Source organism: Pseudorca crassidens, chromosome 11 (genome assembly GCF_039906515.1).
Source record: "Pseudorca crassidens isolate mPseCra1 chromosome 11, mPseCra1.hap1, whole genome shotgun sequence".
In the NCBI taxonomy this organism is placed as follows: Eukaryota; Metazoa; Chordata; class Mammalia; order Artiodactyla; family Delphinidae; genus Pseudorca; species Pseudorca crassidens.
In genome coordinates this window covers 33,481,052-33,503,783 of record NC_090306.1, presented here as the reverse complement: position 1 = coordinate 33,503,783, position 22,732 = coordinate 33,481,052, and the positions used below count along the sequence as shown (strand labels likewise).

The 22,732-nt window shown below is 35.5% G+C and overlaps 1 long non-coding RNA gene and 1 pseudogene across 1 annotated transcript; one reads left to right on the top strand and one right to left on the bottom strand.

Moving 5' to 3' along the window:
• Positions 1-545: 545 nt before the first annotated feature.
• On the bottom strand, positions 546-18,964 carry LOC137202810 (uncharacterized). The gene is made up of 3 exons (XR_010932793.1): positions 18,752-18,964; positions 7,002-7,194; positions 546-4,107 (listed from the first exon to the last, which is right to left on the bottom strand). It is a non-coding gene; the product is annotated as an uncharacterized lncRNA (long non-coding RNA).
• Positions 18,965-19,149: 185 nt separating this feature from the next.
• On the top strand, positions 19,150-19,585 carry LOC137202809 (FUN14 domain-containing protein 1 pseudogene; annotated as a pseudogene).
• The last annotated feature ends 3,147 nt before the right edge of the window (positions 19,586-22,732 follow it).

Sequence of the window (22,732 nt, the reverse complement as noted above, 5' to 3'; positions counted from 1 at the left end):
TATTATATCCCTAAGGAGCGTGTGGATGCATAGATAGATAGAGCAGCTCTATTTTGAAAATTGAATCAAAATCTCTGAAAGAGGGACCAGATATTTGCATATTCATCAACCTTACTCAGATACGTATAATGCACACCAAAGTTGTAGAACTGTTGTTAAATGCGATGATATCTAAATCTTTTAACCATTCATAAACATAAAAATACAATATGTCAGAAATAATTTTAGTTACTTGCCATGAAAAGCAAAGAAAATTAAAATGTATATGCAATGTATAGGTGTTTTTTATTCAGGACTATTTATCAAATATATATAATTTTATGTAATTTTATACATAAATTTCAAAATTTATGCATTCTATATATAAAATTTTAGAATCTATAAGTAAATTCTGGTATTCTCTACATTAATGCATTTATCACTTGAATCTTTTCAGAATTGTTTGTCAGAGTTTCTCTTCCATATCCTGTTTTTTCACTTGGAGTCATCTTCATTTCTTTCAACTAACAATTACAGATTATTTAAGAAAAAGATTTGTCGTCTCATTAGGGAGAAAAAAAAAAGATTTATTAATTACAAATTCCTCCTAATAAAAATGTGGGGAAATTTACATTTTACAAGGAGATATCAATGTTTTTCCTTCTCTTTTTTAACTGTCCACTACTACTGTCCAAATAAGAATGACATATTAATTAAGCAAAATCAAGATGTTACCTATGAATCTCACATTTTGATAAAGATTTCTGTTCTTTTGATTACATTCCTCCTCAGCTTACCATTAACTTATCATTCACCTTCTCTCTTAACCAGATATGACATACTATGGAGATACTACTACAAAGAAATGATACAATTTAGAAGAAAATGCTGGATAGGTTTTAGGATAGGTTCTGCTGCTAACAAGAACAAAAATGTTATATACATTTGAAAAATTGTCAAAATAGCAAAAATTGTCAGGTCAAGATTTGAGTAAAATAAGAAAGCCACAGAGGTAACATACAAAAAGATAACATACAAAATATGCAGTAGAGTTTTAAAATTATATTGAGACATATCACAAAACACTTTAGACCAAGGTTCCTCAACCTTGGCACTATTAACATTTTGGATCAAATAAGGTTTGGTTGATGGGAAGGTTGTCCTCTATATTGCAGGATAGTTCACAGCATCCTAGTTTCTACCTACTAAATGTCAATAGAAAAAATCCTGTTGTGACCAAAAAAAAATTTTTTAAATGTCCCATTGAGGGAAAATTAGCCCTCATTTAAGAACCAATGCTCTAGGTCAGTAAATAAAATTGAGGTTAAAAAAATGTTTTTTAATTTCTGGAAATACATAACCTACAAAAATTGACACAAGATGAAAATGAAAACTTAAACAATCCTTTACTCATAGTAACAAATTAAATAGTACTGAAGCCACTATCCTCATCCACAAAAATTCTCCCCCCCAAAATAATATTTCTAGATGGACCACTGCATAGAGGATTTCTACTGTGCCAACACAGCTAGACTGATGCTGTCTTTTTACAGAATTCTCTTTCCTACATAATTACAGGTTAGCATGACCAAATGAAGCACTTTGCAAGAAATTTGGAAGGGAGAACTATGTAACAGACACATTAATTTTACATTAGGAAGGTTTTTTTTGTTTCTGTTTCTTTGCTTTTATGGCTTCCAAATGGGCTGTGAAATTTGGAGCAAAAAAAATGATGAGTTCACAACACTAATTTTCCTGCCCAAATCTCTTATAAGGGAGCTGACTACCATAAAATAAAACCTCATCTTCTATAGACATAGTGCTCATATTTATAGAAATCATACCTGTGTCAAAGAGTGTTTTTCCTATCTTTTCCTCTATGAGTTTTATAGTGTCTGGTCTTACATTTAGGTCTTTAATCCATTTGGAGTGTATTTTTGTGTATGGTGTTAGGTAGTGTTCTCATTTTATTCTTTTACATGTAGCTGTCCAGTTTTCCCAGCACCACTTATTGAAGAGGCTGTCTTTTCTCCACTGTATGTTCTTGCCTCCTTTGTCATAAATTAGGCAACCATATGTGTGTGGGTCTATCTCTGGTCTTTCTATCTTGTTCCATTGATCTATATTTCTGTTTTTGTGCCAGTACCATATTGTCTTGATTACTGTAGCTTTGTAGTATAGTTTGAAGTTGGGGAGCCTGATTCCTCCAGCTCCACTTTTCTTTGCAGTATTATTTTGGCTATTCAGGGTCTTTTGTATTCCCATATGAATGTGGTACTGATGAACATAGTGGCAGGGCAGGAATAAAGATATAGATATAGGGAATGGAGTTGAAGACATGGGGTGGAGGGGCAAGCTGGGGTGAAGTAAGAGTAGCATTGACATATATACACTACCAAATGGTAAATATTTAGCTAGTGGGAAGCAGCAGCATAGCACAGGGAGATCAGCTCGGTACTTTGTGACGACCTAGAGGGGTGGAATAGAGAGGGTGGGAGGGAGGCTCAAGAGGGAGGAGATATGGGGATATATGTATGTATATGGCTGATTCACTTTGTTGTACAACAGAAACTAACACAGTATTGTGAAGCAATTATCCTCCAATAAAGATCTATTAAAAAATCATACCTAAATTATAAGATTACAGAATTGAATTCTCAAGCTTGCAAGGCTTTTTATGATAAATTTAGGGTATTGATTGGGAAGGATTGGGGTCCTAAATATTAGGATAGAGGCATATGGAAAAATTCCAAATAAGATTGGAAAGTTGAACTTTTAAACTCTGCTAAACTGCCTTTCTTTTAGAATTATTTCTTCAACCTCTTGTTTTAAAGACGTTAGTTTCCTCTTGTTTGAAGAAACTATAATTTCCTCCCCACTGAGACAGTTCTCTTGCAAGAAGAGACTGCTAATCCTCTCCATATCCTATCTCCAACAATTCTTAATGCTCCTACATCTATAACCAGAGTCAAGTTCCAACAGGGCCAGAAGGTAATGTACAAAGTGTGACATGGAAAGTATTACATATACCAAAAATTTTTCACATATGATTTTAACATTCTACATTTACCAAAACCTAGGTAAACAAGTGAGAATTAATCCTAAGGTTTTTAGATTAAGGTAGAAGAAATACAAATTTGGCTCAGGCTGAGGAGAGCAATAAGGTCTCACTTAGCCAAGGTTCTGGATTCAATATGTTAAATCAAGAAGATAGGAGTAGCTTTAACATTTTCCTTTGCAAATGACTAAAATCTGGGACCAAAAAGTGCTTACATTTAATTAAATTAAATGCTAGAAATTCCCTGTCATATTACTGAGGGATACAACCAAAGTCTTAGTGAGATCGGAACGGTAGAATGTATTTATGATGTCCTATTTGTTTATTTATCTCCTAATACACCCCTCAGGTGGATCAGAATACACTCCCTTCATTAAGTCTGGAAGAAATATATTCATGGGGAGTCCACAGTGTCCTTAATGAGCTCCTTTGTGATTACATATGTTTTTCTTTTTAAATATTTATTTATTTATTTAGCTACATCGGGTCTTGGTTGGGGCAGGTGGGACCTTCGCTGCGCCCTGAGGGATCTTTCATTGTGGTGCATGGGCTTTTCATTACGACGAGCAGGCTTCTCTCTAGTTGTGGTGCACAGGCTCCAGAGCACACAGGCTCAGTAGATGCGATGTGCAGGCTTCTCTCTAGTTGTGGCTCATGGGCTCCACAGTGCACAGGCTCTGTAGTTTGCAGCACGTGGGCTATATTGTTGTGGTGCTCAGTAGTCGCGACACACCGGCTCAGTTGCCCTGTGGCATGTGGGATCTTAGTTCTCCAACCAGGGATGGAACTCGCGTCCCCTGCATTCTTAACCACTGGACCACCAGGGAAGTCCCTGTGACTACTTTCTATTGTTCAGAAATATAAGCAGAAACTACTGTCATGGATCTGGGGTCCCAGAAATCAATGGGGATAATGGAATTCCAGGGTGGCAGATGGCAAATAGAGGCACTTAATCTCCAGAGATAAAATAGTAATGGTAACTCCACTGCAGAGCAGAGCTGAAGCAGGAATCAGAATGTCTATGCTGCAAAGATTTTGGTGTTGAATAGTTCATCGTTATGTACCTAGAACTAAAATAAATGAGTAGTCTGTTAAATTTGTAAAAGTAAAAATTCCCAAATGTGTTAACCGTGATCTGTTTTAGAACACAATACAGTCACAGACATCCCTCAACCAGTTTACAGTAACCAGAGTCATTTTAATGAAAAGAAGACTGAGTCCTCTTGAGGAAAGACCTAGCTATATAGCCCAAAATGGATATTGTTAATATTTCTCCTAGCTTTTCCCTAAAAACCTGCAAATATTTACCATGGTTACTATGAACTGGTGAAGGTGAAATCATCAAACTTTGCAAGGACATTTGACATTGACTCTGACCTCCCACTGATGCCTGGAGATAAAAATAGAACTGTAATGTACTAGTCAGAAGAGAGGCTTATGAAGGTCACATAATCAATGGAGTGTGTCCATTTCATAGTAGACCCAATGGACACCTAAACCCACACCGTGACTATCTTCTGAGTTCCAAAATACATCATCAGATAGCACATGCTCATCAGTGGACTTGGTTCTTTAACCCGTGGAAAGGGCTTTGTTATGGTAGGGAAAGCCTAGTGAAAACCCCTAGATCTTCCTTTACACATAAAATATTAAACCGGAAACAACACCACATCCCAAGAGGGATTTCAGAGATTAATGTCACTATCAAGCCCCTAAAAGTGCTGGAGTTTATTCCTACCACAGCTAATTCAACTTACCTATTTTTTTTTTTTTTTTTTTTTTTTTTGTGGTATGCGGGCCTCTCACTGTTGTGGCCTCTCCCGTTGCGGAGCACAGGCTCCGGACACGCAGGCTCAGCGCCCATGGCTCACGGGCCCAGGCGCTCCGCGGCATGTGGGATCTTCCCGGACCGGGGCACGAACCCATGTCCCCTGCATCGGCAGGCGGACTCTCAACCACTGCGCCACCAGGGAAGCCCTCAACTTACCTATTTTGCTTGTGCAGAGGACAGATGTAAATAACCATTATGAAATGAGATTATTGAAAATATAATCATGCAGTGATTCCAATTGCATCTGCTAATCTAGATGTAGTTTCATTGCTGGAGCAAATCATTACATCTCCTGTCAACTGATAGGCAATGATAGATGTGGACAATGCTTTTCTTCTCTAAACTTTTGAGCAAAGAGGTAGTTTGCTTTCAGCAGGTAGAGCCAGAAACACAATTGTACTATTCTAGCTCAGGGGTATATCAACTGTTAAGCTTTCTGTCATAGTCTAGTCTGTAATGACCTGAAACACCTCTCAGTTCAAAAGGATGTCATGTTTATACATTACATTTATGATGCGGTGATTTTGCACCTGATGAACAGGAAGTATCAGCAACTCTAGAGACTTTGACATGCATGTTAGAATTGGGGAACGCATCCCACAAAATTCAGGGACTTGCCACCTTGGTGACATTTCTAGGGGCTCCATCTCATAGGAATGTTGAAATATCCCTTCCAAGATGAGAGATAAATTGCTGCATCTTGTCCCTCTACTATTGAGAAAAGTTTTAACAGTCTATGGGTCTCTTTAGATTTGGGGTGCCACATATATCTCACTTTGCTGTATTATTCTTACTCATTTATTTAGTATCCTGAAAAGCTGCCAGTTTTGAGTGAGACTAAGTTTCTGCAATATGTCCATCTGCCAAGAAAGCTGTTCTGCTTGGACCATATGACTCAACGGATCCAATTTTGTTTTAAGTGTTTATGGCAGAAAACAAATGTATTGAACCTTTTGCAGGCTGGTATAAATGATTCACAGAATGGAGTTTTGGAATTTTGGAGAAAGCTATAACAGTTCCTACATATAACTTTCCTTCTGAGACATCACTTCTTTTTGATACCTTGCCTTAGCAGAGATGAAGTGCTTTATTTAACACAGGGCAGCCAGTTATCATAAAGCCTGAGACGCCCATCATGACCTGGGTTTATCTCAAGGAAATCAATTGCTGCTAAGAAAGTACATGGATACAAAACTTCAAATTTACAAAGTTCTATACAGGATGGAGGCTGACTTTTGCAAATAATACTTTAATTTTTTTTTTGGTTAAAGGAAAATAATTTTTATATTCAAATGCATATAAGTCTTAAGCAACTTACAGAATTTACTGTTGGAGTAAAAATGATTTTGGGAGCAAGACAAGCACCTCAAAGAGGAGAAGCAAAGATTAAAGAATTGGGGGCTTCCCTGGTGGTGCAGTGGTTGAGAGTCCGCCTGCCAATGCAGGGCACGCGGGTTCGTGCCCTGCTCCGGGAAGATCCCACATGCCGCGGAGCGCCTGGGCCCGTGAGCCATGGCCGCTGAGCCTGCGCGTCCGGAGCCTGTGACCCGCAACGGGAGAGGCCACAACAGTGAGAGGCCCGCGTACAGAAAAAAAAAAAAAAAAAAGAATTGGGAGCCGCTGTAATCAAGGCAGGCTCTGCCTCCCAGATACCCTGCTCCTGAGCTGTGTTCTTTCCCAACAAAGCCTGCTGCCTGACAGCACCAGACCCTGTGCAGAAAAAAAAAAAAATTGGTTTATTTGTTTTGTTTAAGTAAATCAATAAACGACAAATGGTCTTGAATAAGGAGGGAAGGGGGCAAGGCACAACCTTTAAAAGAATGATATAGCCATAGGACATGATAAAAACTGTTTAGAACCAACCTGGTCCAAGATGGCGGAAGATTTGACTCCCAGTGGGCCTTGGGCTTCATTATATGCTCATTGTAATACATTAGCATGCTAAATGACACACCCACCAGCAACATGACAGTTACGAGGCTAACTATAAAAGACCAAAAAGTGGGCGGTGGCCCAATTCCTGGAAATCCCCATCCCTTCCCCCAAATAGTTGGAATAATCCTCCCACTCATTAGTCTATGAAATTACTCACCCCTATAAAAACTGACAACCCTGTACCCTGGGGCCTCTTACCTTCAGAGATGGCCCACACTCTGTCTGTGGAGTATGTATCTCCCTGAATAAACCTTCTTTCACTTTACTATAGCTCTCTCTTGAACTCTTTCCTGTGCGAAGCCAAGAATCCACACTTGGCAGCCGTCCCAGGGACTCGCCTGAGACCTGGGACGTGACCATCTTCTCGCACTCCACTTTATCTCCTGCAAGTCTGAATTGAAATAATAAATATTAAATTAGCTTTCTTCTAAAGGGATTTTTACATTTTCTTTAGTTTATGATAAGCCTAGAATGTGTGGTAACTTGGAATAAGAAAAAAAAAAAGATTTGAACGGAAAAGGCTGTGATGAACTACAAGGGGATGATTGGGTTCTATGGATAAACTGAGGAAGATAAGGATGCCAAAGATTCCACAGTTAAGTCATTTGCTGTTTTTTGTTTGGTTATGAGTTCTCTCCTGTGTGGTCAGGTCACTGGAAGTTGCTGTTCTCTTGCTCTCTGTACATCCCCAGCTAGACCAGTGCCTGGGGTCTAGTTACACCCTACTCACATGACTGACCTTCCTACATACTGTCCCCAGGGCCCAGCTAGAGATTGTTCTTATCAAAGAGGAGGTGAGGGGCCTGCCCGCTGCTAGTTTCCCTGGTAACCAAAGAGCTAACCTGACTTCAATTCCCCCTATAACTGGCAATCTCCTCTTCCCCCCAGGAGCAAAGACTGGCACCGTGTGCTGCCCACCATCTGCTGCACATGGTGGGGTGTTGCTTCAGAAGTATAAGATCCCGCTATCCATTAAACCATTGATGTCTCTGTCACTGACTCCGGGCTCTTTCTTTGTCTTGAAGCTGGGCAACTACAGGCCTTGAAGGCCAGTGGGGTGCAACCCAACACCTCCTTAATGCCCATATTTTGTTTACTGCGTACAATCAAAGTTGTTATTGACAATTTGGAGAGTAATGCAAAAGACACATTAGTGGTAGGATGTCAGCAGTTGCAAAAAATAAGCCTCAATTTTGGTGATTTCAGATTGAGCTGGAATAGAACTCCCTTGGAAAAATTTAAAGTATATTTATAATAATAAAACCAACAACAATAGTGGTAGTTGTAATAATATAAACAATGATAATGACTGCCAACATTAATGCACACTATCTGCCTCAGGTATTGTTGAAGTGCTTTACCTGGATTATCACTTAATTATCACTATAATATATGAGGTAAAACTGTTGTTCCCTCTGTTTTCAGTGAAGAATTTGAGTCACCAAACATTTAAGAAACTTGCCAAAGATCAAACTTCTTACAAATGAAAGTCGCAGAGAGTCAGAGTTGGTAGACTTAGCTAATCACCCCTACACTAGTATACTCTCCATTTACAGAAATGAGGGGAGAGGGAATTTAGCCTTTGATTTATATTAATTGATAGAGTAATTCTAGAACACTGAGCTTCTTTGGGTTATGAATGCTATATTTGTGTTTATTTTGTATGTATTTCCTACCTTTTAAGATTATTTTTCATTTTATTTCTGTGCGACACAATTGTGTCATGAAATAAATATCACTAGAAATATATTTCTCATACTGTCAACTGGTTGCGAAGTCACGTACTTATAACTGTTTAAAACTGAGCAAGTACTATTATGTAAACAGATGTTTCATCCTCCGTAAGACTGGTGATTTATGAAATACATTTTGTAATAAGTTAAGAAGACTGTAGAAATATCACTTCCCCATAAATGAAACAAAAGAATCAATTTATTACACAGAAAATGGGTAATGTGCAAATTGGATTCTGTGACAACTCATTGAACAATCATGAGCAAACACAATAAAATGTAATTTCCTTTACCTTAAATTCTTTAAAGTTAGCAGTTAAAGCTGGATTCTCATATATGCCATTCCATATCTTCCAAGAAAATGATTTTGTGTGTCAAATATCTGTAGCAAGGATAATTCATGAGCTGAGATTTTAAGGGTGAAGAAACCAATGAAAAGTTGCACTGGTGTTCCTTTGCTTCAGACTTATAACTGCACAATGTTAATTTTTTTTTCAGTTTTGTGTGAGCTCATGTAGTGACAGGAAAGCATAATATAATCAAGACAGCAGGGAGCTTCTCTCTACAACTCGAATGAATTTACATTTGTCCATTATGTAAATGATTCTTCACCATTTGCCTATTTGAAGTAGTGGCAGAGTGAATTTCCATGTGCACTTATGAAAGTGTTTTCAAAGTCTTTCTACAATGATACAAAAATACTCATTTTTTCATTAATATTAAGATAAGTTACTGGTGTATTTCTATCAGAAATAAGAAATTGGTCAAATGTGTTCTTATTTTCTTTATTTATCTTGTATATGATTTATCCTGCAAAGCTAAGTCTGTTAATAGATTTATTTCATAACCTGAATTAGCCATGATTATAGTTTTAATAGTTGGAGGTCATTAAATACTTTTTATAATGTTTTTATAATAATTAGTAAATCCTCTAAAGTTTTCACTTAAAAGGGTGTGAAAACTATGTGTTAAATAAGAACAAAAATAAAATAAAAATATTATCACATCTATGACAGATATCTTTAATCAATAAATTCTAGAAATTTATCAAATAGAAAGTTTCCAGCCTCTGCAAGTTTTGAATTATATCCCTCTGGTTTTATTCTCTTGTAAGATAAATATAGTTGAATGAATTTTGCTGTAAATATGAAAAATACTTTCATCCCCAGAAGTTAAAGTGCATTTTAAAATGAATGCTTTTCAACATATTTCATTTAATAGGCAACTTTACTTTTGACTCAATGAATGCCATATATTTTTTATTCCTGAAATTTAGTTCACTTTATAGCAGTTGCACAAGTAGTCACTCACTCAGTCAGTGCAATTAATAACATACGGCAGGCAAGTAGTAAAAGTGTTTAAACCATTTATTTTCTTTAGTGCAGACTTGGGGAGGTTTGCTATGGCACAGATTTTTCACTAGTAAGCAAGTTTCTGTTCAGTAGTGTATATGACATTTTTTTCTGAGTTTATTGTCCAAAGAATAGTCTAAGCTCACAGCTCCATCCTCCTCAATGAATACTTCTCCCAAATTGCTCATCTACTTTTATGCTTTAACTATCACGTTTGTGGCCACAAACCTCATATTAACAACAAGTGCTCTAATTTTTTGTTTCTCTAATTATCTATTCAAAGCTACCTTCAAGGTATCTCCACTTTTATTTTCTCCCAACCACACAAATTTAATAGTCATAAACAAAAAGCTGTTTTTCTATTGCTCTTGTGCCTCTTCTTACCCTAGACTTTTCTTTTGCATCTGTAGATCATGCCCAGTCTGCCCTCTGCCCAGACTTGAAGGCTTCAATTTCTACTTCAGTGTCCACTTACATCCAGTACCTTCCATCGCTCTACTCTGGGCTTGTGTTCCTGCTTTAATTTGTTTCACAAAATGCCTTTATTTTGTAGTACCTCTGTCATCAAACTAAATCCCTTAGGCATCTAAGACTTTTCTGTAACTAGCAGAATGAATTCTTTTCAGAGTCATACTTATTTCTTATAACCATGCAAACCAACACCTTTAGGTAAGTCATCTTTATCAATACTACTTCTCCCCTTGTATCTCCTTCTACACACACACACACACACACACACACACACACACTTTATTCATATCGGCAACTGTTCCTTTCCTCATTTTATGCCTCACATGGGCAACCGTTTCTAATATGCTCAACTAATTCAAACCATATATTTTACTCTAAAGGTTGCCTAAGAATTTTCTTGCAAATTCTGAATTGCTTATGCTTAAATATTTCAATTCTTGATATTCTCTTTTTACTACCTCAACCACTGTGTGATGCATGGTGACCTGGAATTTAAGGAAAAATTCTAGAAGGATTTTCTAGAGGGTGGATGTTTTCTTTCATTTAAATTTTGATTAAATACATTGACATTATTTTAACACAATAGCACTTGTTTAAAAATGTTTCCTTATTTATAAATCAGTTAGATATAATAGTAAAGGTCATAAAAACCAATTGTAATAAAACTATAAATTTCAGGATTTCTATGGGAACCTAATGCAAAATGTAATTCAGAAGAGGATATATGAAAGCAGATTCTGTAGAAATTCTCTGAGTTCAAATATGTCATCGTAGATTTTCACTCTGCTTCCAAATGACACAAGCGTGATATAAAGTAAACCTCTTTAAGTTTTTTATCATTTAAATTTGTGAATTTATTATCCATTCCAGCTTTTTAGTGTTTTTTAAAGACGTGGGTGGGATGCAGGCATTACTTCTTGCACCATTTTGGCTTCATACCACTAGATTTAAGCATTTAACAGTTGGAAGCCTCTTACGTGTTCATTTGTAGAAAATGAACTAGGGAGGATGGTTTCACAGTGACTCTCCTGCCTTCTCTCTGCTCCAAGTGGAACATCTGCTGGAGGTATGTGCATTCTTTCTGCAAAGACATGATGTCCTTGTACCCATTTTCAATTTCGTAATGATTGTCAGTGAGAACTGGTGAAGCGTGAAGTAGAGAGTGCAAGTTTGGTTGTCAGGAACAGCAATGATCTGTGCTAGATAGGAAGGTTAGATAGGAAGATAGAGGTTAGATAGGAAGAAAGGAGTTGATGTATTAAAAACTATGCTGGATTGAGGTCCTCTGGAAACCAAATCGGAGACATTTATTTGCATGAGATGTATCAGACGGTGCTCTTAGTCACAATTGCCATAAAGGAAAGGAAACAATGAGAGTTTGAACCTTGATGTAGTTGAAATAGAGGTTTCATTCACTCCTATGAGAAGCTCTAGAGTTTGTATGGCCAAATAGACTACAAGATCAAAATGAAAAATTGCAATAATGACGTAGGCAGAAAATTAAAAAGAGGAAAGAAAGAAAGAATGAATGAAAGGGAGAAAGATTGAGAAGAGACTAGTGAATAGCTGTAAAACTAATCAAATTGAAAAGGAAAAATGTTTTAAATGAATAAAAAATCATAAATATCATGAAAAATAAATTAAAAATCATAAACTGTATATATTGGCAGAGCATAACAGGAAATATCTCATAAAACTTTGTGCACTGCACTAAATTTGGGTGTCTTCACATAGTAGAAATCTATTTTAGTATTAACATAAAATTTCATGTTGTAAAGCCTCCTAAATAACCATTAACAAGATACAAGGACACATTTTTAACAGAATTAACTTGTAATTTTTAATGCCTGGATTTAGGAATAGTAAAATAAATACTGGGTTTTGATAAGCCCAGTGGAACACCAGGATATTTGAAAAGATAAAAAATTATTAATTTTAGTCATGAATTAAATTAATCAATACATAAAATATCTACTATGACATTAATAACACTCAAATACAACTGATTTTTTTCAGGCAGTATAGACCTTTCTTCTTTCTTATTTTCCCTATTTTGCAACTTTTTGCTCTTTTTCAATTTTTTAAATTTATTCTCTTGTTTTTTCCATCTGCCTCTTTCTAATGTTTATTATTGAAGCTAGATTTATGGATGTCAAAGGAACATATTAAACCCCACAAAATTTAGTAATAATGACTCCTCTGAAAATATGAAGTAAAGGCCAAATGCTGTTGAGTGGCATGTAGATGGAAACTCAAGAAAAAATAATATTTATTATAAAATTAAGCTTATCATCAAATTTGTAAACATGTAAATGGTGTTAGAGACTAGATTTTTCTGTCAGTTTCTCTATATCAGTAGAAAAGGCAACAAGTGCAGAAAAATAAACAAGCAACAACGATGACCTTCCACATGCTATCTGCACTCTCAATATTTTTGTACTTATTTGACATAGCAAACTCTTAATGAAATGCATGCTGGGGTAAGGAATGGCGCTGGGGCAGATCGTTGTAACACTCTGCTGGTAAATAACATTGCTCCCCTCCTAATTCTAAGAATCATTCAGTTTCTCTAAGGAAATATATATATTTTGTTGTTGTTGTATTGTTTGTGGGAGGAGGATGAGATGTCAATTTTGAAGCAATGGAAAAGAAGGAAAGATGTAAAGATAAAAACTGGAAAGACTAATTCCAGAACTGATTTTCAAAATTGCCTGAGAGAAATAATCTATATTGTCAGAAATCAGGATAGTGATTTCCTTTGGGAGTTGCTACTAGAAGCAAAGATGAAGGAGGCTTCTAGACTAAAATGTTTAACAAAATTAGTGTACCCCCTAAAACAGTAGCTCTTTTTTTTTTTTTTTTTTTTCAGTACACGGACCTCTCACTGCTGGGACCTCTCCCGTTGCGGAGCACAGGCTCCGGACGCGCAGGCTCAGCGGCCATGGCTCACGGGCCCAGCCGCTCCGTGACATGTGGGATCTTCCCGGACTGGGGCACAAACCCGCGTCCCCTGCATCAGCAGGCGGACTCTCGACCACTGCACCACCAGAGAAGCCCAGTAGCTCATTTTTAATGCTTCAAGAATACTTAAAAATAATTTTTTTAATGATTAATGTAAACTATGGAAATAGCACACAAAATAAGTACACAACTAATCATGGTAATTCATACCTGTTTTTTTGTTGTTGTTTTTGGTTTTTTTCGGCTGTGCCATGCGGATGTCAGGATTTTAGTTCCCTGACCAGGGATTGAACCCAGGCCCCCTGCAGTGGAAGCCCAGAGTCCTAACCACTGGACCACCAGGGAATTCCCTCATGTCTGTATACTCTAATCATGTGATAGAGAAGCTTCTAAGATATTCCCCTAAGATCCCTGCACTGTAGTGTAAATGACTTATATAATCTCCTTCTCTTGAGTGTGGGTGTAGTCTGGAATATAATGGGATATCACTTCTGTGATTAGTTTACTAATAAGCTAACTGTGTGTTATGCAGAAGGGAGATTATTCTTGTGTGGCTGACCTAATTACATAAGCTTTTAAAAGAAGGTGAAACATCAGAGATGGAAGAACACAAATGAAGATGAGAATTCCATCAATAGTCTATCATAGAAATCAATTAATGAAATTTATTTTGAGTTCATAGATTTTTATTTTATTGCATTTTCTCTTTAAAATTTTAATCTAATTATTATTGTTAATTATTATAGGTACAAATATCTTATTTTATTAATTTCAACTCTCACCTTTCTAATTTTCTCTCTTCTACTTTTTTTGGGTTTAATTTGATTTTCTTTTTCCAGCATCTTAAGGGAATAATTTAAGTCATTGTATTCATAATTCTTTTTTTTCCTAATATAAATACTTAAAGACACATATCTCAAGACTGTTTTAGCTATATTGAACAAATTTTGATCTACTGTGTTTCCATATTTACTCATTAAAATATTTTCTATTTTCCCGAGTATTTTTTTGTCCCAAGTGTTATTTGTAAGTGAATTGTTTAGTTTCTGTGCACTTGAATATTTTAATATGCCCCTTTTTGTGAATTACTAATTTAATTATGCTGTATAAATGGACTCATACAATATGTCGTATCTGTGGATGTCTTTTTATATCTGGAATAAAATTTACAAGGTTTTTCTATATTGTAGCATGTATCATTACTTAATTCTTACAATGAATAATATTTCATTGTATGGATATAACACATTTTATTTGCTCATTTATCAGTTGATGGACATTTAGATTATTTCTACTTTTTGTCTATTAATAAACCATGCTGCTGTGAAAAAGTGAAGAGAAGTTATGGTAGACATATGTTTTTATTATTCATAGGTATATACATATGAAAATACCGAGGAGGGGAATTTCTGGATTATATGGTAACTCTATTTTTAACATTTTGAGAAACAGCTGAACTATTTCCCATGGAGTCTATATCATTTTACATTCCTATCATCAATTTCTCAACATCCTGGCCAGCTAGTTTTATGATCTGTCCTTTTGACTTTAGTCATCCTAGTAGGCATTAAATAGTGAATATACTGTGAGTATCCTACTATATCAGTATCAGAGATGATCATGTGCTGTGTGTCATTTAATCTATTAATAGAGTATATTATATCGATAGTTTTTACGTATAAAACTGCCAATGCATTCTCTGGATGAAGCCCATTTAGCCGTATATACTTATTTTTATATATTGTTGGATTCATTTTTTCCGAGTATTTTTTGAACACTCTTTGTCTATATTCATTAAGAATATTGGTCTATAGATTGCTCTTATAATGTCCTTATACTAGATGGAAAATAGCCACCTGTCTTATTTCTATAGCAAGGAAACATTTCTTCACACTAATTCATGAACTCATTCTGTTCTATCATGATACATGCAGAAATAATGCAAATTTATATTAACATAGGAAAATTAATCATCATTATCATGAGGTGTTTCTTTTCAATGAAAGAGAAGCATGTAATTTCCATGTGCAGATGCACATTTAATGGGATCAGCTGTATGGTGATGGACAGAAACTACATTTTTGGTGGTGAACATGTTGAAAAGTATGCAGAAGTAGATAATATCATGTTGTACACATGGAACTTACATAATGTCATAAACTGACATTACCTCAATAAAAAACAAATCTAAAAAAGCACACTTAAGAAGAAAATTACTGTCTTGCTTTATGGTGCTTTTAAAAATGATTTTCCTCCTTCAGTGTTGTTACTTCAAATCTAATAAATTTAAGATGTATATGTAGGGTAGTGTTTATATCTCATATGTGGTTGGCCCATAAATATTATTTAAAATATGCACAGTTTTACATTAGGGTATTATTTCCTGACCTCTCAACTAAAGTTTATAAATAACTGATTCTGACATTCTGTACATTGTAATATAAATGAGCATGGGGTACAATATCAACCTCTTACCATGACTGATCACTAACACTCAAGAATGTTTTATGTTGGAGTGGAAAAGACTTGACTATCATTGAATGGAAAACAGAAACATGATTATACTTAGAAAATAAAGGCAGTAAATGGTTCATTTGCTCTCTTTCCATTTGCAGAATTGTAATAAAAATGCCAACTAGATTGATATTTAGGCAAAAGTACATTGCAATGAAGTTCAGATTATAAGAGGAGCTGCATTAATATACAACATTCTTGTTTGAGCCTGCTTTTCTATTTCAATTTCAAGAGTACTTGGGTATTTTAATTTCAGTTATAGATACCCATTTAGCAACTCTCTTTTCTGTAAAATAAATGTTAACACTTCTAAGTTATTCCATTTTACCATGTTTTCTTAGATTTTAATCTTAATATTAAAAAAAATCACAACATTTGAAAGAAGTTACAGTCCTGTATATCACACAGAGTACTGAATGCCTTCTAGTTCACACATTATTAGGCTGCTGTAGCAGCTGCATAGGATTTAGCACAACATATGGTGTTGATTCTTTCTCTTTTTTAATGAAAATCTGATTTATAAATCTCTTGCAACAAACTGGTGGTGAAATGTTTAGCAAAGCTATAACACATATTACTTGATATTTAAAAATGCCACCTTTTTTTCTCGTGAGCACAATGATGACAGACGTATGAAGGTATGCTAAAAGACGAGCGGAAATAAAATGGAAGGGAAGAATGAGAAAAAATGTAGAATTACAAGATAATAACTAATACTCTCTAAAATGAGTCTCATAAAATAATGTTATTTTTATTGGTTAAATAATTATTTGAGCTGTAATTTTAGAGTTTTTAAAAAAATTTTAAAGTATTAAGGTTGTAGTATGGTGTTTTGTGTGTTTTATTGAGGGAGGGTAGAGAGGTAGTACAGCAGCTCAAGAAAAACTACACTGTTTCAGGATGTGTTAGAATGCTATGTAAGACATTTCAAATAAATGTTCTTAATATGAACAATATCAATTTTTAAAATATAGAAAAATTGTATTAGCAATTAAAATAAAATGAAAAGTGTCATACAGGCTCTAGCTATACATATTCCAAGAAACAAACCTTGACGAAGATTGCCTTTCTTATTCATCAGTTCCTATTTTTCTATGCCCATGGCATTTATTCTTTCTAGAAATTAACTAGTGACTTGATATCATCTCATGTAAGAACTGATTCTGACTAAAATATTTTCCTTATATTCTTGAAGATTCCCTGTTATGGTACCTGTAATCTTTCCACTTAGATGAGGAACTACTTAAAACATCTTCCAATGAAAATATATTTATCAAGAGGAGATTTAAGAAGGGAGAAAACCATCCTTTACCTCTAAAGTGATACAATGCAGGTGTTTTAAGGAAAAATAGATTTTCCTTATACATACATATATGCAGAGAAGCTTGATTCTCAATCTAAGTTTTAATCCTCATTACACCTCAAAACTAATATTTTGTTTATTAAGATGCTATCATAAGCTGTGCTAGCAGCCCTTCTCGAAAACAACACTTACATCATCACCAGTGGTGGTATCTTATTTTTTAATGTCACTGGTAGATTACAGACTGGGAATTAGATGTGTTTTTTTATAACCGTTTACTTAGTGCCAAGTATTCATATGTTCATGCAGTCTGAGCTTGAGAATGTTGGGAATGACAGTTTCTATTTTCAGGCTAATCTTTTCTCTCTGTTGACCAAGTAACCTTTCCAGTCTTCACTTCCTCTTTATTCAGAATAAGTCCCCATCCCCCATTCCTGACAAAAGAGAGCCTCGATATTCTGGAATAATCTTCCTCACCCTAATTTAGATGTGTCAAACCATGTCTGAATACTAGAGTGAGTGTGATTCAGCCACAAGCTGGTAACTCCACTAAGACTAGTGAAGTCAATACTAGACCCCTAAGAAATAAAGCACTTAGGGCTAGCAAAGAAGAGATTTTTAAAAAAGAAAAATACTAATATCTATTGCTGACTAGTGAATTTTTATTCATTTTATTTATAATAAACAACTTAGATCTTATTATGCCAATAAATCTTATTAAGCCAATTAATAACGCTGGTACAATATTTATAGCTGTTTCTAACAGAATTCATTTTATGTATAAATGGCCAGTCACTATTCTTGTTCTCATTATTACTACCGTTATGCCCATCCTCACTGAACACAAATAATTTACAGTAATCTGTGATCTCTCTAGAAAAGGAAATGGCATTAAGGGAAATGGCATTAAGGAAATGGCATTAAGGGAAATCACAGATCGGCAGAGAGGAAATTAATTAAATATTAAATTAAATCTTGACAGCAAGCTTTCAGAGGCAGCAAAAAATCTCCATTGATGATACAAAGCAAATACACTTAACATCTTTCCTCATCTGTAGTATCTCAATAGATACTCTACAGATCTAATACAGACCTAGATAACAGATCTAATGATCTGTCACATGAAACACCTGCTCCAAAGTTTCTTTTCTCCCAACTCCTAAAAACATGAGTTCTACAACCCAAGCTAGGAGGTAGATTTTTGCCCCTTTTTTCTTCTCTCACATTGCTTAAGAGGCTTTCTACTTCAGTTGTCTGTAACTCCAGAGTAGTTTAAGTTATTCGACTTTTTCTGAATTTCATTTTAGTGCATCTCAAGAGGCTGACATTGATCAGACTCAGAGAATCTATCTTTTAATTCAAAGACTGAGTAAAAATCTGTAAATGCCTGTGCGTGAATGCATAGTTAGGGTCAATATTACTTTTTCAGTACCCATACCTTTACACTGCACCTGACGTGTTGCACTGATAAACACTATCAGGTATTCTAGTTTGCAAAAACTGTAAGGACCACTTCAAGTGCATCTCTGGGAAACTAGCTGTTGGAACTGTCCTCAAATTTATCCTGCTGAGGCTAAAGTTTTCTTATCTATAAAATACTCTTCAGGGACTTACTTGGGGGTCCAGTGGTGAAGACTCCATGCTTCTACTTCAGGGAGCACAGGTTCAATCCCTGGTCAGGGAGAAAAGATCATGTATGCCATGCCATGCAGCCAAAAATAATAATAATAATAAAATACTATTCATTACTTAATTAAAAAAATAATGGGGGAAGCAGTAAAAGCCCTCAATTCCAGAGGGTGAGAAAGCTTGGGGATAGAGAGCTGTGAAGTTCTTTTAATTAGTCCAGCACAGAAAGACTGATTTACCTAGAAATACCATTTGCTTAGTTTTCATGAAGTGCTTACTTCTGCGTCTGTGACCCTTTCTTCCAACCCCAGGCCCTCTTTGCCCCCCTTTGACAGCTGAGTCCTCTTCACTTGGTTCTGGATTCCAAGGCCAGGCCAGTCTAGATGGGATCTCTCTCACCTGAATATGAAAGTGATGATGATTCATATTGGACCTAACTCAGTATACATGAAGACACCGCTGGTAGAATCTATGCTTGGCCATAGTGTGGCACTTCCGGTAGAACAATACTCAGTAGCCATCCAGATTGCACTGGCCATTGTGCAGGATTTTTGTTCCAGAAGGTTGGAAAACTTACAGCGACAGTAGGCTGCTGGCCATCTTCTTCAGATTTACCAGTCAAAGTAACTATGTGCAAATGAACTGGGACAGAGTTGAAAAAAGATATAAAGAAAGCAGGAAGACCTGATTCAGAAATGAGCAAATAAAGCAGCACCTGAAATCAGCAATATAATTGAAGCAGCAACAGAATTTATCAAACAGGACATTGTGATGTTCAGTGGATTTGTGAGAGGCTATTTGCTAGGCCTTGCCTCTTAAGGACATGAGTGTTCTGTCACAGTGGATTCAACCTGAGAGGAGAAGGGGTGGTAACATGATGATGTCTCTACAGTTCCAGACACCAGATTCTCCAGGGTGTGAAGAAAAAAGTAGTTGGGCAAAATGGAACTCACAACTTACCGTTTGTCTTCTGACAAATCCTGCAGCGCAGCCAAAAAATAAATAAAGTGAATCCACTTTAAAAAATATATATGTTTGCAATAAACTAAAAGGATTGTAATGCCCTTTTGTGGAAGGTCTTAGAAATAATAGAATTATTGAATATATTAAATAGATTCTACTGATATAAAATAGTAATAATGGGGGGAAAATCACTGCTGTTCTAGTCTCTGTGACATAATTAATGCAGCTTGTATCTCCCAAATCTTACCATTCTGTTTCTCTTGCAGGACCAGAATACGGTGCTGCCCTTTGCATTCTCTGCTTCCCAGCACAGAAAACACTGGCAAAGAACAGGCAAGGAAGCTGGACATTTAAGCCACTCTAAACTACAGATTATTCTTGAAGGAGAATCTTTTAAGGAACTGAGTTTTTGGTTTTACATGTATAGTAATGAATATATACAACTGAATTTTACAGTTATTTTTAAACAGTTGTATAAATGTTTTCTTAACTGAGAGATGACTGATTTTACTTTTCCTGTTTTCACTTGTATTTATTATGATGTTTTTAAAATTATAAGCCTTGAATCAATATACTTATGTGAGTGTTGATAAAAGTAATCATTTCTAAGCTTGTTTATCTCATGCCATAATATATACACATATTTCAAGATATTGAATTTATAGAAAATATATAGAAAAATATATGGAAGTGAATATTTAGAGAAAAAATCACTACTGATCACACCTCGTCAAATGATAAGATATGACAATTTCCCCTAACTATTGTCAATACAAATGCTATTAATGCATTTGTATATGCAATGAAACTTTTGAAAATTCATGTAGGAAAATTATATCAGACAGCTCACAGATTAGATTGTACAAATATTGAGTACATTAATGATTATTCATTAAAAACAATCCTAGGTAAAAATAGTAATAAGGTATCGGTATTAAGCCAATCCTTTGAAGTAAAAAGTAATGGCATATAGGGTGTTAATAGATATTAGAGATATAAATTAAAGTGATTAGAGACATAAATTAAAGAGACATAAAATTAAGCCTAACTAAGGCTATAATGCCACACTAGCAATTCAGATTATTATGAGTGTTTTGTAGTGTCAGCCTGGGAATGCTCAAGGAAGTATATTCCAAACTTCCTTAATGATAAATGTCACCAGACGAGATAGCTAAACGTAATGATTATCAGACCTCTGCCCCAAGAGATTCTCATTCAGTAGATTGTATTGTGACATTGTTATCTATAGTGTACCTGTAGTCCTCCTGGGGACTCTTCAGGCAAGCTTGAAAATCACCAAGGCTAAGAGGTCTGTGACCTTGGCACACTCTGAGCCTTTTAATCTTCCTCACTTGTACTTAAAGTTTGTGAAATAGGTTATAATTGTCAGATTATATAAACTATTTGTTTTATTTTACAGCATTTGCTCACCTGGTCTTATTTGTGACTAACAACTCTGTGAACTACTTGATATATATTTCATATATTCTTTACTTGGATTTAAGGATGCACATGCGTTCTCAAACTTAATGTGCATGAGGATCACTTGGACAAATCATTAAAATGCAAATGCATGCTCTGCCACCTAGATTTTGATTCATTTGGTCTCTGATGGGACCTAGGAATTCACATTTGAAATAAGCACTCCTGCTGATTCTGATGAAAGTGCTGTACAGATTATATATTCAGAAATCCCACTGTAGAGGACTGATGAATTAAAATCACAGTAACTGTTGGAAATCCACCTAAATCTAAACAAACCCTGTGGAAATACTTCTGTGTTTGGAGCTTCCTACCAGCTGCCAACGGATTACCTGAATTTTACTATAAATGGTGCACTTGAATGTCATAAGACATTCTCTTTATTCATTGGAATTATTTTGAGATTCATTCTATTTAAAAGACACTACAAGGAGGGCTTCTCTGGTGGCGCAGTGGTTGAGAGTCCGCTTGCCAATGCAGGGGACACGAGCTCGTGCCCCGGTCCGGGAAGATCCCACATGCCACGGGGCAGCTAGGCCCGTGAGCCATGGCCACTGAGCCTGCGCGTCCGGAGCTTGTGACCCGCAACGGGAGAGGCCACAACAGTGAGAGGCCTGCGTACCACAAAAAAAAAAAAAAAAAAAAAAGACACTACAAGGACAGAACTTCTAGGTGATTTAATTAAGACAAAACTCCTATTATTTGCTATTTAGGTAAACTATTTTATTTTTAATGTCCAAGCAAAATAATTGTTTGCAATTATACTCTTTACCAATGTATCAAAAACTCCACAAAGAAACTGGTATTATATTTTCCTACAGGAAATCTTGCAATTTTGCAGTTCATATTTTTAGTTAGGTAAAACACAACTTTCATTACTATGCACAGTGAGAATTTAAATGTTTCTGATCCTTTCTGCAATAAAATGTTATGTACATGCTTTAAGACAGTTGAATTACTATGCTTCTCACTAATGATGGAGTAAAATTTTACGTGAATGTGTTATAATATTTCTGAATCTCATTAAATATTACATTCATAGAATTTTATTTTAGAACAATAGCTATCATCTCTTAATTGTTATGATCCTGAAACACACCAAATGCATTTCACTTGGTCAAATTTGCATTGTAACTTATTTTAAATGTTTAATCTTAGACATCTGAGTTATTAGAAGGGTTGATTCAAAGATCGAATGTGTCTGGCTTGCAGAAGAATGAAACTGTCAATCCTATAATGATTAAAATAATGGATTAACAAATGTGCTAACCATATAAACAGTGGCTTTTTATATTGGTGTATCAGTGTTTTAAATTAGGTAAAATTTGTCAATGTGATCAGCTTTGTCTTTTTTACTTTCAGATGATATAGTCCAATTTAATGAGGAATAATAACACTGGCTTTCTCACAGAGTTATTACCACAATGCAATCAGCAAAGTATGTTAACAATTTGGATAAACAGTCCTTGTGTGTGTGTGTGTGTGTGTGTGTGTGTGTGTGTGTGTGTATGAAAGTGCACA